Raw genomic sequence first — 18,860 nt, 5'->3', positions numbered from 1 at the left:
TTGCGGACTGGTAAAAAATATGTAATCAGTATGTAGATCGCATTTTATTGATTAAATCTGAAATTATGCTGCGGCTACATGAGTTAGACGAAATGCTTAGCAGACCGGTGGTCGAAAAACATTGATTTAGATGAAATAATTTTCTATATCGTATTTACAGACGTATAGTGCATATTTCAACGTTCTTCATTTATTTATTTTTTTGTCTATTAATAGAAAATTAACTGCGAGAAAAATTTTAATATTTTCAAGAATCGCATATTTTTTTGGAAAAAAGATACCAATCTGTAGAGATCATATAAATACTCATATTTATTTATCAACATTTTCATCAGCCAGATATTTACTAGAAAATAAATAATAGTTCAATAAATGAAGTCCAAAAACCACTCTTAAATAAGACAAAAAAAAAACCTTAATAGGCAAATTTTAGTTAGTAAGAAAGTATATAACAAAATAATGCAGACTATTTTCAAACTATCACCTCATTATCTGATCTAGACAGCCGAGAAATTAAATTTGAATCTTCCCATAACTAATCATTAATGTTTTTCCCTACAAGTTTTCTTATCAGTATCGGTAACTATATAAATATACCTTATTCTCGGTGGTGTCAGATTTCTATTCCCCTAATTACTTATTTTGCTGCCACATGGGTGGTGGTAAATATGGTCTCCCAATGATTATAGTTAAATTAGAAAGTATTTCCCACACAATGGCACCATAATATTATACTTCCAATAATTTCTACTTCCGTTCAGTGTCGCAAAAAGTTCAGAATTATGATTTCTTCGAAATATTTGTGAGTTTGAATTTTTGGATGCACACAACATCTCCAAGTGGTTGATTAAATATCTTAATCCATATATCATGTTTTTGAAGCTATTACTGTAAAAAGAAAGACGAAATTTTGTATAATATATTATGAGCTTTATATTTCATGTTTGGATAAACATAAGCTGTATAACTTACCTAAATAAATCATTTATTCTTTGAATGTATATTGCTTCTTAAACACATATTGTTATTTGATGAGATGGTGGAACCATAATTCTGTGCTCAGATGGAAAAATGCTATAATTTTTTTTAATTTCACGATGTTAAATTTGTAAATAATATTTTGCCAACCGGTGATACTGTGGTTTATTGATTAATTACAATTCGCCTCCGTTGTTTCCTCATAAACTGAAAGAAAAACACTAAATTTTTTGCCACCTTCGAAAATTTCAACGAATGATATTCCGGAATGCGAATAACTCAATTTTTTGGGAAAAGTGACATAACATTTTGTCATCTGAGCGCAGAATTATAATCGAGCACGCAAGCTATTCTGAAGGCACGGTACTTGTATTATAAATGAATGATAATTGAAATTACTATAAGTCTATTATTTATTCTGTTTCTCATTTCAATAATCATCGTATCTGAACTATGATCTATTTCATATCAATATCAGAACAAAAACTAATCTAAATGCAATAGATTTATCGATAATAATAATATTCTCTTCTTTTCATGATGATGTTAAGAGCTTTTATTGTACGTTATCGTTTTCTTTTGCATGTGCGTAAGGCTTATATCGAGTTGTTTTTTCCTTCTTTTGCATTCGTATCAGCATTATTCGAAACTGAATTGGCACCATCTACAAGTATCGACTGGAGCAGGAATGGATGTGAATTCCATGATCAATCGCATATGGTCCCCTTCATGCCAGAAGCACGAATGTGCGAATTTCCAAAATTTGGGAAATGACGTTTGAATGTTTACGTGTGTCATTTCCCCAAAATGCTTTATAACATGCGTTTCAATAAGGATTAAACAATCGAGTTTCTGACAAAACTTTGATAGAAAAATAAGAGATCTAACCAGTAGATAAATCCAAAAAGAAAAAAAACTGCACATTCATGCTCTAGCTTTAGGTGGACATCATGATTTCATGAAGCTATAACTGTATAAAAGAAAGACAAAATTTTTGTAATCATGATTTCTTTCATGATCTCGGTAAAAATAAGCTGCATAACCAACCTAAATAAATAACTTATTCTTAGAATCTATATTGCTAATAAATCACGTATTGTTATTAGATGAGATGGTGAAACCGTAATTATAATCAAGCACGCAATATGTTCTAAAGACACGATATTTGCGTTAGAAATGAATGGTAATTGAATTGCAATGAGTCTGTTGTTTATTCTGCTTCTCATATCAATTATTATCGCATCTGAATCACCATCTATCTCATATCAATATAATATCGAAACGAAAACTAATTTAAATGCAATAGATTGATCAGTAACGATGGCATATTTTCTCCATTTTATGATGATGTTAAGAATTTTTGTATAGTGTTATTATCTTTTCCCTTCTGCATGCGCGTAAGAGACTTTTATCCAGTTTTTATCTTTTTTTTCCGGCCTCATATCAGCATCATTCGAAACTAAATTGGCACCCATCTACAAGTATCGATTGGAACACGAATGGATATGAATTCCACGAGAGCTCGCGTGCCTCTTACTACACGTAATTAAAACTTTGGCGGCGCGTAATGTATTAAGCTTCGATTTCTTATTCAGAAAACTCTCCCACTCACGGCTTTTTTTGTCGAGGAAGAAGTATCGGTGAGATCATTACCATCGATATGACTTTTCCTTTTGATGGGCAGTTTGATCGTCGATAGCTAACTAGAGTGATGGCAAGGGTCGGATCGAAACACCGAATTCGTCGCGTGTCTTTTATTATATGACTTACAATGTACAGAAGAGAAAAAAATTTCAATAAAAGTGACATTAACCTTATTTGATATCAATGCAAAAAAATTATTGAAATAATGATCTCAAGCTAAAAAAGAAGAAAAATTCTATGCACAACAATAAATATTGTTTTTAATGGTAATTTAATGTGATACGCGTTTAGAAGTTAGAATTTTTTTTTTTAAACTATAATATGAAAATTATTTTTTTTCGTTTTTTTAGTCATTTTCGATTTTTTTTTAAAATTATTTCTCTACTATATTATCATAGGATTTCAACACCTATGATTAATGGTTTATAGATTGTTCATTAACATAGCAGAAAAAAAATCACTTACAATTTTCAGTGTTGGATGTGCGCTTAGCTTATTCTACACTTTTTATATAGTGTGAATTCCATGTTTGATTAATATTTCTCAGCTTAAGTCTCAAAAAATCAAATATAATAGTCAAAATTTCCAATATTTAATTTGTAATTATCATATTTAGATTTTTAAGTCGCATAAGAAAAAAACATTGTGTTACCATTGCTTTATGGTTATTGTATAGAACCGCATGTAAAATATCTATAATGCAGCTTGAAAAGAATCACCAATTATTATAATTTGAACTTCAGCATATGTAAAATTTATAAAAATATATATACAGGGTGAAAACTTGGGCCCGTTTCAGCTACCAAAAAAGTAATCAAGTAACGTGCTCAAGTTAGATATGTCATTCATTTTGCTAGGGACCGTATGTATACTGAGACCCAAAATTGCGTGTTTTTATACGATCCTCCTTGTTCTCTAATTTTAAATTAGAGGGTGCACTGTGTTTACTGAGACAAACAAGAACTTGTTCCTATACTCTGCACTTAAATATATTACAACGTTGCATCATACTAACCAATGAATTTGAAATACAAATCAATGAATCAATCAAAAGTTACTAAGCTTGTTTAAAGCTGTCTTGTCTTGCCGTGTCTAACCAGTTTGCGTCCAGCCTAAAGATAAATATTCTGTAGGAAACATTTTTGTTTTAATTTTTTCACAGTCTTTCATTGCACTTTCATTGCTTTTTTTTGATAAATAGTTCCATCTGCAGACCGCTCAGAGCGCGAAAATTCCAAATATAGACACCCTGTATCTTGTTATCTTCCTTTCACAGCTTCAAAAACAAATTCATAACCCATTCTGGAAGTAAAGAGAGATAATTCTTAGTTTTTAAGTTTAACAGAGATAATTCTCATAAAAAAAAAAAAAAATTCGAATTCCTATCAGCTATATAAGAACGTCAAGAAAAAAAAAAAAGAGTACCGTGATCACCAGAGATAAGGTATAGATATTAGAATTATTGAAGAAAAAATATCTCATAATCCCATTTGACACGTCTGGCGAGGGAGAGAAAAAAAATAATTCAGTTATGCAGATTATTATTAGTGCATACGTAATAGAGAGAGAGAGAAAAAAAATGAAGGAAAGTTCTTATCTAAAGCCTTTTTTGAAGACTTTTCTTGGCAATTCACGTAACTGCATCACTCTGATGTGCGCCTGGAAACTTTTCGTTCAATAGTTTTCCTTGGTAGGAAAAAATCCAGTATATACTCGTATATATGTTGTGTTTTTTTTTTTCCTCCCTCATATCCTCTTTTTATTCATCACCCTGGAAAAGGAAAAATCAATCAATAGGTAAATATCTTACTAGCACAAGATGCGGAGATTTGATCTCCACTTCTGATAAGAAGCTTCTTAAATGCCATCCGGAGAACAGTTTTTTTGCTTCTCATCTTCCTCTTCCTTCATTGCTTTTTTTTTACTATATTTTTGATTTTCTCTACCTTTTCCCAAAACTTTATTTTTTTGTTATATACATTCTTCTTTTCAGATTCGGTCGGAAAAATTTACTTCGCAGTCGATGTAAGATATCCATTTTCAATCTATCAAAATTTTCCGGTACAAGGAAATCGGTTTTTCTTGGCTAAGCTCCGAGTGAAAAATGAAGGGATTCTCTCACATATTACTCTTCTTTTTCTTCTTTCGTACTGTATATATATGTATGCATTATTATTTTCATATCTTTCACTCGCCGTTGAGATAGGGTTTTTGTTTCACTGGCACGTACTACGAGATACACGGCCTATTCAGTGCATTAAATGAATGTCTCGAATATAAAACATGTTTTCACATGAGGAAAGGATTTTGTATCGAAATGCTCTTGTGTGAGAATCGCTGGATGGGAATATATGAATCGCTTAAATTTTCTGAAATATGTCTAAATTTTGAAATGGCGGTGTATGTATCGGTTTACGGAAATTTCGCCCCTCGACGTTTCGTCCCGTTTATTTCGCCTGCCCTGGCCGTGTGAATGAGGAAGTGAGTGACTGTATGGGTGAGTATATGAATGGCCAAGTAAGTGGGTGAGTGGCCGTTTGAATGATCGAATGAGTGGGTGAGTTACCATATGAATGATCAAGTGAGTGCGTTAGTGACCGTATGAGTGGAGGCGTGGGTGGGTTGGTGAGTGAACATATGAGAGAATGACCACGTGAGTTACTAAGTGAGTGACTGTATGAGTGACAAAGTGGGTGGTTGCACAAGTGATCAAGTAGATGGTGAAGTTAGTGACCGTATGAGTGGCAAAGTGCGTGACTGTATGATTGACCAAACGAGTCATCACCCTATGAGTGATCAAGTGAGTCGGACGTTTCGCCCCTTGCATAAATATGATGAATAGGCTGCAAAAATTCAAATAATTTTTTTTAATACAGTGAAATCACGATGTAACGATATTTTACCAATTATACACGATATAACGATATTTTACCGATTATACACGATATAACGATATTTTACCGATTATACACGCTATAACGATATTTTACCGATTATACACGACATAACGATATTTTACCGATTATACACGATATAACGATATTTTACCGATTACACACGATATAACGGTATTTTACCGATTATACACGATATAACGATATGTTACCAGGTCACAAATACGGTCAATCACCCACTCACTTGCCTACTCATACGGTCACTCACCCACTCACTCGGTCCCTTATATGCTCACACACATGGTCACTTATACGGTCACTCACTAATACAGTCACTTACTTGATCATTCATATGGCCATTCACTAAACCATAAAGTTACTCACACTCACTTACTCATCGGTCACTCAATTGGCCATTCCTACGATCACTCACATGGTCCGGCAGGGTGAAATGTCTGAGGCGAAATTTCCCAATCCCGGTATATATTATAGGAAAATGGATGTTTGCCCGTTAATATCCGTAGAACTCGAGTCATTTATTTGCGTTTAAAGCGAATAAGAGACTTTTTTAGACATTGTCTTATTAAGACTTTTGATCTGATAAACTTCTTCGACTTGATTCAAAGTTTGATGCATTGAATGTTTGTTCAAAAATTTTCAGACCATTTGATTTAATAAAAGCGTTTTCTTACCATCGCCGTTGAATAAACTTTACGTGAAGCCCGAGGCGGAAAATTGACGTTTATACGAAATCTTCGTTCAGTTTCTCTCTTCAATGCTTGATAAAATGGGGTGAAAAAATATGGCAGGAAAGTTCAGATTTTTCGATATTGCGTTTTCTCCACTTGACTTTAAAATATCTAATTGCACACGTCCATCAATGCCAAATATTTTTCATTAAATGATATATTTGGTTTCAGTTAATTTTTTTTTTCGTGTTCTATCGACACTCATCCAGACTATAGTAAGATTTAAAAATATATATATTCGGATTAATACATAAGATGTTTAAATGAAGCTTAAGGATAGTATGGATGGAGTAGATTTTGTACGTTAACGCATTGCATGTAGGTATATTGCACTGCGGAGATATGCGTGTAGCGGGCGTTTTTTCGTGAATTTCGCGGGAATTTTAGTCATTCAGTAAAATCGCTATAATTTGAAAACTACTTCGTTTTTTTAACGAAAATTTTGATATTTTACACTCAAATATATATACTCTATAATCATTGTTTAAAAAACGAAATTTTTTCAATAGGTAAATACAAAAGTGTAATAAAAATGAAAAATCAAAGGAAAATAGACAATTTTTATTTTTACTTTTTATTCACACACATTTTTCCGTGACACCAAATGTAAATAGCAGTGTATGTGTGTGTGTAGAAGTGATAAAAACAACACACGCACTTACAACGGCCCATATTTATACGACATCCGCTCTTGGGCGCGCTAGCCCAGGTCGATAAGATACTCGCCTAAAGTACCAAAGGATATTCCGAAGTGTCGCGAGTTCGATATCCGGTTCGTCCTTGTCAGAAAACTTTCCTGACACAGGGGTACAACAGAAACGGCGAAATGACCGGAGAAAAAATTGCTACCGCAGGGAGTTCCCCATCGAGGGGTTAGCGCACCATCCTCTCGATGACTATAAAAAACAAGCCTGCCGTTCGGAATCGGCAATAAATTGTAGATCATGGCCTAATTAGCCCTCGTGTGCAGAAAGCGACCGTGGTGCGACAAAAATGATCAATGAGATCCGCTCTCTACCGCAAGTCTACTAAATACGTACTTTTACGTGACCATTTTGATCATTTTTGTCGCACCACAGTCATTTTGTGCACACGAGGGCTAATTAGACTGGGACCTACAATTTATTTCCTATTCCGAACGGCAGGCTTGTTTTTATACTCATCGAGAGGATGGTGAGCTAACCCATCAGTGGGGGACACCCCTGTGTCAGGAAAGTTTTCTGACAAGGACGAACCGGGTATCGAACTCGCGACACCTCTAAACAACCTTTGGTACTTTAGGCGAGTATCTTACCGACTTGGGCTACCGCCCCCCCCCCTCTCTTCTACGTGACCCGCGCTCAAGTGATAGACTGCAAAAAAACGTAAAAGTACGTTTCCTGCATGCAATGTGTTAAAAGGGTGATTACTTATATCCCCTTACCGCATTGCACTGTCGAACCCTTCATCTCTTAGACACATGCTTCCAATTAGAAAAATCATCCAAATAACTCAGATACGTCATTGCTGTTGCAAGAGGTTGTATAGGTACCAAAATTTAAAAAAAAAAAAAGTTTTTTATACGGGCACCCTGTCCTCAGAAACCCTACAAGAAAGTTGCTATCCCGTCTCTCCTGAGGCCAACTAAAAAGTTCAAGTGAAATATTGTTGGGTGGGTGGGAGTAGCTTAAACTAACGGAAAACGCTTCTTTCCCTGATTTATGCTGTTCTTTCTCAACTTGCCTCCGATTTTTAAATTCAAATATCGCTTCGAATTCTGCACTTTAAAACGGGGAATTGTTTTTGTTCTCCTCAGAAGTGACAAGGCAACAACTTTCTCATTGAGAACACGGTGCAGTGCGGGTCACTCAGATGTAATAGAACTGGTGATCTTTAAATAAGCCGTGGACTACTTGAGTGATCTGGAAATGTGCTCATATTTAATTTTTTTTAAATTAGGTTTGGGGTCGTGGGCCTCTCAGAGCCACAATACTCCCACGGGCCATGGCCCGTGAGCATGTATGGTGTATGTGCGTGTGTGAAATACTCCAAACAAATTAATATATATGTATATATAAATTTATTTGCAGTATTTCATTTAAAATATAGAACTTTTGCAATATATATATATATATATATGTAGAAACATTTTTTAATATATCCAGTTGAATCCCGTTATAACGAACTCCAAGAGACCAGAGAAATCACTTCGTTAAAATGAGATTTCGTTATAAAGCAATTCCAGGTTTATTGTCCTTATGTAAACGTATCTGGAGGATCTAGGTGCATTGTCCTTATGTTAACGTATCTGGAGGTTTAGAAAAGTGTTCGTTAAAACGAGAATTTCGCTACAACGGTATTTGTTAAAACAGGAATCGCAACTGTATTACTGTTAACCTTGCGAGAAACGCTATACGGTTTTTCCCAAACCTGTATAGAAAATGTTAGGATGGGGGATATATGAAAGGGTTCCAAAAGAGCATATATTGGACCAAAATGTAAGTAGTTTGAAATACAACTTTCCGCCATAAATCATATCAACTACGGCATCAGAATAATAAGAAAATAAATAAATAAAAGAAAATAATACTGTGAAATTTTATTTTTAAATAAATATTTATGTATATATATATACGTTTTTCCTCGTTTATTTGGATACCATGAAATGACATGCAGCAGCAGTAGCAAGGAATAACTTTGGGAAGGGGAAAAACTTGAAAAATGACATCCACGCACAAACCACGAAGTTTCTAGAACCGGGGTGAGAGCAGATAAAATTCGAAATTAGGAAAGGGAATTAGGGAATTTGTTGCGAAAGAGAGAGAGAGAGGAAAGAGGTTAAAAGTGCAACGACGTTCTCTTTTCTAAATGTAGGAAAATTCACGGATTTTCTTGAGGTAAGAGCCCAATTTTCGAGCCTTGTGAGAAATTACCCACGAACTCTTTTTGATTTATAGTGGCGAAGCTTCGGGGGCTTTAAGGGAGGATAAAAGTTGTTGAACATCGGTGTTTGCCTAAAATCCCGAAAACTCCGCAAAAGTACAAGAAATGTACGTAATTAGAATTAAACAAATACGCGCGTGCGTATGTAAATGTCAGAAATTAGCTCTCGGCTGCGTGGGAAACTCGCATTTACACTCGGAAATTTCACTTTGTTATCAAAAATTTCGTCGAGCTTTGTATCAAAGTTTTAAATCCCAGAGTGAATCTTAAATATTTCAAAGAAAAGCATCAAAAATAGTGTAAAATGGGGGGAAAATAATTGCATTCATGTAATCTAGGGACAGGTGATTCTGATCGATATGGGACGTGCGAATTCCCTTTTAGCCAGGGATTCTTGAGCTATGGGTCACGACCCAAACTTGATTCGCAGTGGCTTTCTAGGAATGCTACGAATTCTGTTATAAATACACTTATTGTGTCACCGGTTTCACTAATTTTGCAGAACGAACAATCCATGGTTTCACAAAGCGAATCTTGTTGTTCATTTTTGGGTCGTGGCTGAAAAAGTTAAGAAACTCTGATATAATCAGGAAACGAAATGTACATTGAAGCAAAAGTGTACATTGAAGCAAAAGTGTACATTGAAGCAAAAGTGTACATTGAAGCAAAAGTGTACATTGTACCAAATGTAAATATAAAATTACTTAACTAACTGAACGCATAATTCAATAACCGTTCAATTACGGTTATACAACGCACCATAATACAATAAAACTTTTCTTTTACTGGCAGGACAAAATATTCGTCCTTAAAAGAGGGGATGACCATTAATCATTGGTTTGAAACGCATACTTTTATTATATAAAGGGAAATTGTTATTTGTCCGTAAAAGAAGGATGACCGCATCTGAGGGGTATCCGTTAAGAGGGGTTTTACTGTATACTACTTTAATACGTTCCTTCATGTACAAAATAACCTCTATAATAGTTTGTGCAGTGAAATGAAATCATTGAAATTATATTTAAAGGCATTTGTGGTGTTATAATCTCTTTAAGAGAATTTACCCATATTCATTTTTTTTCCAATTGAAAATGATGAGCTTAAAGATCTTCGTGTCACTTGTTGATGTATTTTGATGAAAAATGTATTTCGCCTGCATCATATTTGGAAAATCATTTTTTTGAAAACTCTCCCGAATCCATTCAGAAAGCGATTCTTGGCGTTCCTCAGTTTGTCTAAGAGAATCGCCATTTTCAAAATGGCATCTTTTTTGTGGGACAATACGAAAAGTAGTGTGAGTTTATTTCAAATATTTAGTCATGAGGATCTAGAGAAGGGACGGGTGCGCACAACCTGTGGCCGGCGAGACAGATGCTGTCCGAGGAGGTGTTCATATTTTTCTGATCTGATCATATTTCCGTCATAAAAATACGGGGTAGTGCCAAAAAATGCCAAAAGCTATTGTAGTAAAGTTGCCATTTACAGCCAAAAAATCTGACAAAAAGAAGTGGAGTTGCTCAGTTGCTCAAATTTGCCGGTTGCGATCAAAAAATTGTCAAAGGCAAAAAAGCGATTGAATTTATCATTTACGGCAGAAAAAATTGGCAGAGACAAGTAAAGTTGCCATTTGCAGACAAAAAATATTGTTAAAAACGAATAAGGTTGTCTTTCATCATGTATAAAATAAGCTCTATAAAAGTTCGTATTATGAAATGAAATTTTCTTTCATCATTAAAATTGCATTTAAAAGCATTTGTGGTGTAAAAGCCTCTTAAGAGTTTTACAGATGTCCATTTTTCTCCAATGAAAAAAAATGATTAGCTTAAAGATCTCCGCGTCTTTTCTTAATGTATTTCGGTGAAAAATTTATATCGCCTTCATCATTTTCGGAATCACTTTTTGAAGATTTTCTCCAGAATCCATTAAGAGATAAAGAGAGTCTTGGCATTCTCTCCTCAGTTCGTCTCCGGGTATTGCCATCTTCAAAAATAGCATATCTTCACTGTAGGACAATCGAAACGGACGTGGAGGCTCCTTTCAAATATTTAGCTATAAAAATCTAGATCATTTCTAAAGAAACGATGTAAATATTTCGAAGAAACTGATCAAAATTAGGAAATACACGTATACTTTGAAGTATTATTATTACTGTTATGGCTCTCAAATGGCCAATGTTTTCGGGATGTTGCACCCCGGCGCAGCTGCCGGTAATTGGTTTTATGCAGATCCGAGAATCATTGATGCGACGACATGGGATGAATATATCTCGTGCGCGAGAGAAGATGTTATCTGAAACGATATTCAAATTAAAGTGCTCTATTCACAATGAAAGTTTACATATTTACGAGATTCAATTTATGAGCTCATATTTACAAGATTGAAAACAACCTTGAAGCTCGAAGTGTTTCTTTCGCAAAGAAAAATGAGATGTTATCGTATCTTTTTATAGCAAATAAATTTATTCATATTCCTCTATTGATATCAAAATATCTATTATTATGGCAGATGAATATAAACTGCCGGCGGAATACACAAACATGAATTATTTCAGTGTTATTTTCATTCACACTATGTCTGAATATTGCATTGGTTTCATTTACCCTGATTTATTTCAAATGTATTTGTGAGGGGGAGGGGGTGGTATACAATGCACTTAACTAGTTTCCTCTGTTCTGAGCTGTCAACAGCCTTAACTATTGAGAAATATAGATGGCAGCACTGAAAAATCAGACACAATACTAGCAGAAACCTCCGAGTGAAGCTTTAACGTCACTGAAGTCGTCCATTTCAGACCCACACGTATGCGAAATATTTACTTTTTTTTCAGTATATCCAATGACTATAGGTGAAATGGACGACTTCAGTGACGTCACGAGCTTCACGTGGAGGTTTTCTGTTATGGAAGGGGTGGTTGGTTAAGTACGCACACGTACACTTCCGTCACAACTGACTAGGTAGTAAATTGCCCATACATGGCGATAGAGCTGACTTGCGCTAGGTTTGAAAGAAAAGAAAGCATTAACTACCAATCAGAAAATTATGAAAATCCCTTCTCATTCAGGCTTCCTCAAAGTTCCTTGGATTTCTGAACAATAGTTACGACTATAGATGACGTTGAGAGCCGCATTTGACTTCGCGGGCCATGAGTACGCGGGACACGTATGCTCTAGGCCAGCGGTTCTCAACCTTTTTTGACTGACGGAGCCCTTTTTGGCATATAATTTCTATGGCGGAGCCCCGCAGACCTATTTTTTACTTATTCAGCAAAATTACTGATTTATTTTTATTATTCTAAAGTAATTGTAATTATTTCTTTCAAATTACTGTTTTTTATTTTATTTTCCTCGAGTGGTCGCGGAGCCCCTGGGGTGCCCACGATTAGCCCCAAGGGCTCCGCGGAGCACCAGTTGAGAACCGCTGCTCTGGGCCATAGTTTCCCAACCTTTTTTATCCCCCAACGCCCCCGAACGAAATCTAACCCATAAAATAATGTTATACCCGTATCTTCTACCGTCCCCCCTGGAAAATTCCATCGCCTCCCCCCCCCGGGGATGTTAACGCTCACGTTGGGAATCACTGCTCTAGGTGGAGGCTTGAATTGGGTGCAGTGTTAAAGTAATATATCTCCACTTCTCCGATCAACACGATTGGTATATTAGTGTAAAGGCCGAAACACACACTATAATGACGTTGAGAACTTCCGATTCGTGGAAATTCTGTGACGTTGAAATTACATGATGTGAAATGCCCACGTTACAGAATTTCCACGAATCAGAATTTATAATGTCTCTGACATAGTGTAGTGTGTACTACACCGACGCTTTTAGACACGCCAGTGCATTAGGTGGCCTCATTCATGCTATGTCCTTAGAAACGCCCAAACGTATTCAATCTTTCCTTCAAATCACTTACAGTATATATGTGACTCACCCCGTGCCAATCCAACAGCCAAAGATTCGCATAAACTCATTCCTTTTACTTACATACAATAGAACAAAACGACCCAAGACAAAAAAAAAGGGACACAAGTTTGTTGGACCCAACAAACCTCCATCAATGACACGAGAATTCAGGCGTTTATCATTTTCACTTTTAAATATGGAGGGCGCGAGACCAGATGGATAAGGTGCTCGCCTAAGTACCAAAAGATATTTAGGGATGTCACGAGTTCGATATCTGATTCGTCTTTGTCAAAAACTTTACTGACAGGGTGGTGGGATTGTACAAAAGAATCGGCCACAACATGATCACTGAAAGAGATTGTTACCACAGAAATTCCCACGCTGAGGGGTTAGTTCACCAACCTCTCGGTGAATTTAAAAAGGCAAAAATGTTGTTCAGAATCGGCGATAAACTGTCGGTCCCCTGTCACATTAGCCCTCGCGTGCAGAAAGTAGTCACAGTGCGACAAAAATGATCAAATTATCAAAACATTGACGACAGGTGGCAGAACACCACATAACACGAAAAAAAATATATAATTTTCAAAACATAAATACGTTAGGGTCACACTCACACGACACACGTTCTCGTATGTACCGATTCGTTAGAAATTCCACAGAGGAATGTTAAAGAGGTGCATATACCGTTGAGCAGTAGTAGTAGTATTCGTCAATGCTCGGATTTTCACTGATTAAACTTCCCTTGAATTTAACGAAAGGGTCTTAATTTTCCGTCTGAGGAGTGTATTTTAGACATTAATCAATACTATTTACAATAGTTTTCTTATGAAAAAAAAATGAACAACTTTCTCATTCTTATTCGATCACAATCCCATTCTTATTCGTGTTTACCCGTATTGGCCTGTGTTAAAACTCGACTCGAAATGACGTCGAGAAACATTTCCATCGGTAGGAGGCTGAACGGTGAGTGAGTAGTATATCTCGTGGAAAACACTTGTGTCAGCGATAAAATGAAAACATTACTGGTGCCTGCATACAGGCTTCTTGAAGCCAGCACTTTTATGGTCGTGAGTGAAAGGCATTAGAACAGGGACGTATATTTTTATATGTATAAAATACAGAATGAAATAAATAAAAAAAGTGCATTTTCTTCGCCATTATCACGAAGTGATGCTCTGTTTTCATTGTTATCGTTAATGGCGCTGGGAAAACACGGCTAAGAACACGTTAGCTGCTACTGCTGTAACTACTACTACTACCGCAACTGTTACTATTTTACTACTATATTTCCTTTGGGTATTGATACTCCCCCTTTTTTATTGCATGCGTAACGACCGGTTAACGGGAGCAGAATTAGTGTCTTTAGAGTGCGCGTATGAGCTATAAATAAAAAAAAAGAGAGAGGAATGGTACATTGGAAACGACTTGCCAATACTAGCTGTAAACTTCCAAGAAATGCTATATGTAAGGTATTCAGCTTCAACCAATGTGATTTGAATCTCGAAAATTGCCAGAAGTCCATTTGTGGCATGGACTGTATTTCGAAGGTCCTGTCGAATGCCGTACTGTACATAAAAATTAAAAGATGAGAATCTTAGTATTTTGAGGAAAAAATATATCTATCTATATATATGAAATTGATTTTCCTCTGTGTGTGTGTGTTGTTGGGAACCGACATGAACGATAGGCTACTTTAAAAGTTTGTCGGACCTCAGCAAATGCCCGAAATGGGCGAAAAACTGCCGGGCAACAATGGTTTCTCGGCCTCAACAATCACTTGAAAATTCACTACACAAAACGTGTATGTTCGGCAAACATGTGAGATGAATATGCTTTTACGACTAAAAATAATCATTACAAAATGACGAATGAATCTTAATTCTTGATTTCAAAACTTCAAATAAGTCTCGTTGAGAATAAGAGAGAAAATAGGATATTTTTTATAAATAAAGGTTGGGACGTCCAAAATTAAAGATTCGTCCCGTGAAATATACAGGTAATATGGTCACCCTATACATAGAAATTTTTGGCCCGCGAGCGGCAGAAATACGGCGTGTCTGTCCCGCGGACTGAAAAGTTTGCTCATCACTGTCTTAAGAATGAAAGCTGTTGCTGACGTCGTTGTGAAAAGTGTTGATTTTTCTACTCGCACATTTCACGTCACACACGCACATCTACGTCTACTCGCACACGCACATCACACATTGTACGTCATCTATAAATCGTTGGTGAATTATTTTTTGCAAATCAAATTTTGATCCGGAAATCTAATTTTCCTGAAAAATGATCCGAGATTTTACGCAGTTGAATACGATGCATGAAATTGGTGATGTTCAAGCACTTTTTCAGAAGCATCCTAGTGGTCCTTCGAGTTTAACGCATTCCTGGAAAAATTGCACATGAAAGACCTCTCATCTTAGCGCAAACTATTTAAACAAGGTAAATCTCTCTAATTTGTGCCACATCATCAGTATTATGAAGCCATATATACAGCGGCCCTCGCGGTTTTGGTATTCGCGGTCTCTTTCTCAGTTTTTTGGGCAAACACCGTTACAGTGCTAATTTTCGTATCAGGACAAAATATTAATTACCTATGAATAATATAGAAGCTTGGACTAAGAGAACACTTTTCCTGCATTGGTATAAACGTTGTTTCGTTTTGGACGTCAGGAGGTGCCTTGACAGTAAAGATATGTTATTTAAAGTTCTTAAGATATTGGATAATGCCCTGAACACCATGGCGTTATAACCTCTATATGCCTTTCAACTCAACAACTAGCATTCACCTGCTCGATGTTTGGCGAACATTTATGGCTCGCTATACGCACTACTCAATGATGATTGTCCTGGCGATAAAAGAAGATGCAAATGCAGGAAACGGCTTAAAGTCATGGGTAAATTTCGCTGATGTCACCAGTGTCATTGCTAGAGTTATGGAAGTTGTACAGATAGAAACAGTTATCTCATATTAGAAGCACTTTTGGCCACAATGTGTGCCCGAAGACTCATCCATTTCTACGGAACCCGCCAAAAAGATTGTGAAAGACATTGTCAAGAAGATAGATGAGGGGGAGAAGGGTTCAATGAAGTGTACATAGAAGAAAATTGGTGAATTAAATTGGCAGCAATTCTGAAATCAGCAGAGGATGGATTACTTCCCAACTTCGAGAGGCGAATGCGAGCCGATCTCTCCGTTAAAAAGCCTCGTCACAGAGAGCAGCTGTACTACAAACAGTACAAATATTCAATCATTACACTTCACTCGCTTCCCTTCTGAAATATACATAGCAGCACTGAAAATCAGACAACACTAGATACGCACTTAGACTGTTAGGCACACACACTTACACGTCCGGCACAACTCACTACATAGTAAATTGCCAATGGCGATAGACGTGAGTTGTACTCTGTTTGAAAGAAAGAAAGGAGGGATTAATCTGGGCTGAATGCCCCTAAAACCGAACCGATACTCAACGAAGATGATCAAGATTGAGAAATGGAAGAAAAATTTCTTATGACAAACATAGCGCAATAGCTTCGTAAGTATAAATCGTCAATGGATTGTTTCCATAACGTAGACCCATCGATGGTACGTTTACACACGGAGAAAATTAGGAAATTTGATAGAGTTTCCCCCTTGTTACTCTAACAAATTAATTGAAATAAAGAAACGGTTTGCAGACCTTATTATATTCTTTCAGAAAACATCACCGGGAAATCACTGGAAGACCCTTTCTACTTTTGCCTCACAAAGAAGATACCGTATAAATGAGATGCATGGAAAACATAGGTTTCTGGTTAGTGTTGGTTAGTGTTATTCGCTGATTTTCCATATTTACGGTCACCTCCGGAACGTGATCCTTGCAAATACCGAGGGACGAATGTAATCAATTAGCATTGTACAGCGTGTAGTCTATGAAGAATAAAAGTTATTTCGCTTATACAGTACATTGTGTATTGTGAAAACGTTTGTCTTTTTCAAAGAGCCAGAGCTTTCTTGAAGAAGACAAATGAGCGTTTTCTCGCCATTCCATGCTCTAAGTCGAACATTTACTGACACGTTGAAGCATTTTTTACTCGCAATTATTTTCCAAGGTGTAACCAGGTTGGCGACATGTAACGTTTTCTGCTCCGAATTGGCGACATTTCGCTCCAAGTGTGGCAATGACATAATTTCTTCAATGACCAGGGAGGGTAAATTGATGATGATTGGCTCCGGTGAGAAATTACTGATTGAATAACTAGCAGAGGAACATTCATTTAGCAATTGTCACCATTATTTGCCTCAACGAAACATGGTCAGGGTCGATTGCCAGTAATTTGTGAATTGAAAATCAGATAACATTATTAATAACCTATATTCTTGTTTTCTTTTTGCTCCACCGAATTCATTCTTTTCGAATCAGTGCGCGGGAAAAAAAAATTGAATCAAGACTTCACGGACAACGAAAACAGATCGATGTATAGCATACAACGTCTTTTCCAGAAAACTCTTTTTAAAATGTAAACGCTCCTGGGAAATATTAAATATTGGGATTTGTGTTTGTCTATCGGTAAAAAGGGAGAAGACAAGTTGAAACTACTTATAACATCAAAGAAAAAGGATGAAAGAAATAGTGAAGACATTCCTCCGATGTTTACAACACTGGTGGGTAAGGAAGCGAGTTCTTAGCCTTAACATCATCTCAGCAGAACGGAGCCAGTTATAACGTAAAGCGCATTTTATAGCCTCCAGCCTAAAACACGATAAGTTACATTCTTGAACGAAAACAAAAAAATACGAGCGAAATATAAAACATGAAACACATATATGTATATAAAGAAAAGTGACTTTTTTTTTTGTTCCGATGTCGTAGATGCAGTAAACGGGAACCAAAAACATTTGTCATCGAATGATAAAAGAAGAATAAGAAAAAAAATTAAGTCATTTTTCATAGCTTTGAAGACGCTGTTGTCTAAGGACTACAAAAATATATTTTCTTTTTGTCCCTTCTCTTCCTGTTTGCAAATATCATTCGATCTCCATTCAGCTCTTCTACGAGCAACTTTATCTCGAGTTTTTCCGAGTATAATACTCAGAAATGGATAAAGCATATACGTACATGTAAGATAGCATGTACGTAGAGATTTCCGCCATAGCCGACGAAAACGGGCAAAGATTTATACTTTTTTTGTTACTTTGTTCTCATGTTTCTTCAGATTTATCCATATTTCCATGCGAATTCCTTTCTAGATTTTTAGTTCGATATCTAGTTCGTCGATACATTCTTATATGCAGCGGAGCTCAAAGGGAGGTCTTTTGAAAACCACAAATGCGTCGGCGAAACTTGTATTTGAATTTTTTTAATGAAGTCTATCCTATGGCCAGCACTACACAAAGTTTTAGAAAAATTATTTTATAAAATTTGAAAAATACGATCAATAAGGGTATCGGTTGTATTCAAGTGATGTTACCAATAGGCTTATTGGTTGTTATTTTTAACGTTTTGTAAAAGGTCTTTTATCAAAGTATTTTCGTGTAATCCCGCCTATTAATCATAAGAACACTGCTACTTCAACTCCTGTCGTATCATTACATTACTATTTACAGCCGTTAACGATTGGGTTGGAAATGAAGACGCCATATCTCTTGGTGGTCACCTCAAGCTCTTTAAGGAAAATATAGCGTTATTTATATTCTTCCCTCGGATCGAACCTGGGACCTGACGGCAATTTTCAAGGTGGTTGACGAGCATCGCACCACCATACAGCTCGGGCCCAAAACGTAAGCA

This window comes from Pholcus phalangioides, unplaced genomic scaffold (genome assembly GCF_987345545.1).
Source record: "Pholcus phalangioides strain wild (caught in Gottingen) unplaced genomic scaffold, Ppha-v1.0 ptg000013l_1, whole genome shotgun sequence".
In the NCBI taxonomy this organism is placed as follows: Eukaryota; Metazoa; Arthropoda; class Arachnida; order Araneae; family Pholcidae; genus Pholcus; species Pholcus phalangioides.
This window is presented reverse-complemented; position numbering follows the sequence as displayed.